The following is a 5,631-nucleotide window of genomic DNA, read 5'->3' as shown; positions in this document are numbered from 1 at the left end:
AAAGATCCAAAATGAATAATCTGTTTCTACCTTGGAAAACTAGCAAAGACCAAATGAAATCCAAAGTAAGCCGAAGAAAAGAACTAATAAGAATTAGAGTCAAAATCAATGAAATTGAAAACAGAAAATCAACAGAGAAAACCAACAAAACCAAAAGTTGGTTCTTTGAAAATATCAATGAAATTGTGACCGACGATACGCAGGAGGTGGAGGAGGCTACCCCGCAGGCGAGGCCCAGGCAGTGGCTGAAATGAATCACCACTATTACCAGCAGCAGCACCAGCAGCAGCAAGTGGACGAGCAGCAGCTGAGCGAGCCAGCGAACATGGAGATGGAAGCTGGAGATACAGATGACTAACCAAGAATTACTCAGAACCCTGCGATCAATGGGAACGTGGCCCTGAGTGATGAACAAAACAATGCAGAGGAGGACATGGAAGATGACACCAGTTGGCGCTCCGCGGCAACCCTTCAGTTCACTGTTGAGGGCTTCAGCAGACTGGGTGAGTTGGTTCTAAATCTGCCATGGAAGATTATGCTGAGACCACGCTTTTATCCAGACAGACCACACCAAAAAAAAGCATAGAATTCTTTCTCCAATGCAATGCTGAATCTGATTCCATGTCATGGTCTTGTCATGCACAAGCAGTGCTGAAGATAATAAATTAAAGATGAAGAAAAATCATCCAGTCATTGTATTAGTCATTTGTTCTTCCATAAAGAAATTGATTGGGGATTTTCTAATTTTATGGCCTGGAGTGAAGTGACTGATCCTGAGAAAGGATTTATAGATGATGACAAAGTTACGTTTAAAGTCTTTGTACAGGCGGTGCTCCCCATGGAGTTGCGTGAGATTCAAAGCAGCACACAGGCTATGTGGGCTTAAAGAACCAGGGAGCGACTTGTTATATGAACAACTTTCTACCGACTTTATTTTTCACAAATCAGCTAGGAAAGGCTATGTACATGTTACCAAGCAAGGGGTATGATTCATCTAAAAGCGTCCCTTTAGCATTACAAAGAGTGATCTATGAATTATAGCACAGTGATAAACCCATAGGAACAAAAAAGTTAACAAAGTCATTTAGGTGAGAAACTTTAGATACTTCATGCAACACAATGTTCAGGAGCTGTGTCGAGTGTTGCTTGATAATGTGGAATATAAGATGAAAGTCACCTGTGTAGAGGGCACCATGCCCAGATTATTCCGTGGTAAAATGGTGTCCTATATCTAGTGTAAAGAAGTGGACTATCAGTCTGACAGAAGAGAAGATTATTCTGATATCCATCAAAGTATCAAAGGACAGAAAAACATATTTGATTCATTTGTGGATTATGTGGCAGTAGAACAGCTCAATGGGGACAATATGACACTGGTGAACATGGCTTACAGGAAGCAGAAGAAGGTGTGAAATTCCTAACACTGCCACCAGTGTTACATCTATAACTGATGGGGTTTATGTATGACCCTCAGATGGACCAAAATATCAAGATCAATGATAAGTTTGAATTCCCAGAGCATTTACCACTTGATGAATTTTTTCAAAAAAACAGATCCTAAGGACCCTGCAAATTATATAATACAGTCCTAGTTCATAGTGGAGATAATCATGGTGGACATCATGTGGTTTATCCAAACCCCAAAGGGGATGGCAAATGGTGTAAATTTGATGATGATGTCATGTCAGGGTGTACTAAACAAGAAGCAATTGAGCATAATTATGGGGGTCATGATGATGACCCATCTTTTTACAGGTGATCACTGACCATGATATTCCTGAACAGTTGGTGGAGCAATTACAAGAAGAGAAAAGGATTGAGGCTCAGAAGCAGAAGGGGCGGCAGGAAGCCCATCTCATACACAAGTGCAGATAGTCACAGAGGACCAGTTTTGTGGCCACCAAGGAAATGACATGTACGATGAAGAAAAAGTGAAATACATGGGGTTCAAAGTATTGAAGAACTCCTCAACTGCCAAGTTTGTTCAGAACCTCTCTCAGACCATGGGATTTCCACAAGATCAAATTTGACTGTGGCCCATGCAAGCAAGGAGTAATGGAACAAAATGCCAGCAATGTTAGATAATGAAGCCAGTGGCCGTAAAACAATGATTGAGCTCAGTGATAACTTGGACAACATTCCCGGAAACAGTCAATCCTGAGCTGGCTGCTAGTGGAGTGACCTTACCCAAGTTGGATAAAGATCATGATGTAATTTTATTTTTGAAGATATATGATTCCAAAACGTGGAGCTTGAAGTACTGTGGGCATATCGACATACCAATATCCTGTAAAATACATGACTTGCTCCCAGTTATATGTGACAGAGCAGGATTTATTCAAGATACTAGCCTTATCCTCTATAAGGAAGTTAAACAGAATTTAACAGAGAGAATTCAGGACTATGACATGACTCTTGATAAAGCCCTTGATGAACAAATGGATGGTGACATCATAGTATTTCAGAAGAGTGACCCTGAAAATGATAACAGTGAATTACCAACCACAAAGGAATATTTCTGAGATCTCTACCACTGTGTTGATGTCATTTTCTGTGATAAAACAGTCCCTAATGATCCTGGATTTGTGGTTACAATATCAAATAGAACAAATTATTTTCAGGTTGCACAGACGGTGGCACAGAGGCTCCAAACAGATCCAATGTTGCTCCAGTTTTTCAGGTCTCAAGGTTATGGGGATGGCTCCCCTTAGACATAATTATGAAGGTACTGTAAGAGACCTTCTATAATTCTTCAAGGCTAGACAACATAAGAAACTTTACTATCAGTAGCGTAAGATGAAAATCACAGACTTTGAGAACTGGCAAAGTTTTAAATGTATATGGTTAGACAGACAATTTAGGGAAGAAGAAATAATGCTATATCCAGACAAGCATGGGTATGTCCAGGACCTGTTAGAAGAATGAAAAAAGGCTGTGGAATCTGGAGAGAAGGCATCAGGGAACCTTAGGCTGCTAGAAATTGTAAGCTACAAAATCACTAGTGTCCATCAAGAAGATGAACTATTAGAATGTTTATCTCCTGCAACAAGCAGATGTTTCAAATTTAAAAATCCCTTTGGACCAGATGGATGTAGACAAAGAAAAAGAGATGCTTGTCACAGTGGCATATTTCCACAAAGAGGTCTTTGGAATGTTTGGAATTCCATTTTTGCTGAGGATACACCACGCGAGCATTTTCAATAAATGATGAAGTGAATCCAGAGCCTGCTGAACATCCAGGAGAAGGAGTTTGAGAAATTTAAATCTGCAGTTGAAGTGATGGGCCAACACCAGTACATAAATGAAGATGAGTATGAAGTAAATTTGAAAGACTTTGAGTCACAACCCATTAACATGTCTTATCTTCATGCCTTGGCTCAATCACTTCAACAAAGCCCCAAAGAGCCATCACTACACTGACCTTGAAAAGACCATTAAAATCCATAACTGATTTCCAAACTGGTGTGTTCAAGGTGAGAGCAGTGTGTGGGTGAACCTTCACAGCCTAGAACTTTGGTACACATGCCCTCTAGCCAAAGTCTTCAGCAAGAGGATTCGCTGCTGGTGTTAATTTTATTTTATTGAGGCTGTTCAGTTTAGCTTCTCTGTACCTATTGTTTGCCCCTTTTGAGCAAAATGAAGGTATTTTTTTATAAAGCTTAAATGCCAGTAAGAGTTATTTTATGGTAACCACAGTGCAAGGCAACTGTCAGTGCAATGTGGGAGAATTGGTTAGTGGACCGCGGGTCCCTGGCTCAAGGTCTCTGGACTGTCCCTAGTGGGCACGAGTGGCCCAGCTGCCTTGCTGGGGTCCCGTGTACCAGCCCTGCACCTAGAAAGTCTTGTGTTTAGGCTCATCTGACCTATTTTCTTCAGTTATACTTTCAATGACCTGTTGTGCATCTATAAAGGCAAAACAGAGAAACTCACAGCCTAATAAATAGTGCTCTTCCTTTCAAAAACAAAAACAAAAAAAATGATAAGCCTCTATACAGGCTAACTAATAAAGAGAGTGGGCACAAATTACTACTATCACAAATGAAAAAGGGGAAATCACTATAGGTCTCATGGTTATTAAATGATAATCAAAAAATATTATGAACAACTCTGTACCCACACATTTGATAACCTTAATGAAATGAACCAATTCCTTGAAAGACACAACCTATTAAAACTCACATAAAACAACATAGACAACTTAAATAGGCCTATATCTATTAAATATATTGAACTGAAATGATATGCCAATTACCCTGATTTGATCATTATGCAGTGATACCTAAACCAAAACATAACACTGTATACCATAAATATGCATCATTATTATATATTAAAACTAAATAAAAAGTAAATAAATAGAATTAATGATTCATAGCCTTCCAAAATAGAAAGCACCAGGCCCAAGTGGACTCGCTGGTGAATTTTACCCAAAATTTAAGAAGAAATTGTATTAATTCTCCACTGTCTCTTTCAGAGAATAGAAACATAAGGGATACTTCTTAACTCATTCTATGAGTCCAACATGACTCTAACACCAAAACCACAGATACTACAAGAAAAGAATACTACAGATCAATATCTCTCATGAACATAGATATAGAAATCTTCAACAACATAGCAGCAGCCTCAATCCAACAATGTATAAAAGGAATTATACACATGACCAAGTGGGGCTTTTGTCAGTTATGCAAAGTTGGCTAATATAAAAAAAAAGAATTAATGTAATTTATCACATAAACAGACTAAAAAAGAAAACCCAAAACAATAAACAAGTGAAATTGGAATTTAAAAACACATTACCACTTAAATTAGCACTTCCCAAAAATAAAATACTTAGATTTAAATCTAACAAAATTTGTATGAGATCTATGAGTAAAACCAAAAAGCTCTGTTAACATACATCAAAGAACTAAATAAATTGAGAGATATTCCATATTCAGTATTGGAAGACTCAGTATTGTCAAGATGTCAATTATACCCAACTTGATCAATAGATTCAATGCAATCTTAATGACCATATGACCATATCAATAGGCACAGCAAAGTATTTGAGAAAATCCAGCATTCAGGCATAATAAAAACTTTGAGCAAACTAAGAATTAAAGAGAACTCCCTAAAATCGATAAGGCCACATACATAAAAACCCACAGTGAATATATTTAATGGTGAGAAACTAGACATTTTCTCACTAAAATCAAGAACAAGGCAAGAATTTCTTCTCTCACTCTTTTTCATCATTGTACTAGATGTCTTAGCTAATACAATGAGACAAGAAAAGGAAACAAAAGGTTTACAGATTGAGAAGGAAGAAATAAAACTGTCTTTGTTCACTGATGACATAATCACCTATGTAAGAAATTCGAACGAATCTGTAAAAAATTGAACTAATGAGGTTACAAGGTCAGCATGCAAAAGTCAATCACCTTCTTGTATGCCAGCAATAAACAAGTGAAATTGGAAGTTAAAAACACATTACCACTTAAAATACCACCTCCCAAAAATAAAATACTTAGATATAAATCTAACAAAATTTGTATGAGATCTATATGAGTAAAACTAAAAAATCTCTGATAACATATACCAAAGAAGAACTAAATAAATGGAGAGATACTCCATGTTCACAGATTGGAA

General features: G+C 37.6%; 1 pseudogene; it reads left to right on the top strand.

Moving 5' to 3' along the window:
- The first annotated feature begins 250 nt into the window (after window positions 1-250).
- LOC101030243 (ubiquitin carboxyl-terminal hydrolase 7 pseudogene) lies at window positions 251-3,451 on the top strand (annotated as a pseudogene).
- Window positions 3,452-5,631: the final 2,180 nt, after the last annotated feature.

The sequence above is a fragment of the Saimiri boliviensis genome, chromosome 1, assembly GCF_048565385.1.
Source record: "Saimiri boliviensis isolate mSaiBol1 chromosome 1, mSaiBol1.pri, whole genome shotgun sequence".
NCBI classification, from domain to species: Eukaryota; Metazoa; Chordata; class Mammalia; order Primates; family Cebidae; genus Saimiri; species Saimiri boliviensis.
Note: the sequence above shows the minus strand (reverse complement) of the source record. Positions and strands in the feature narration are given on the sequence as shown.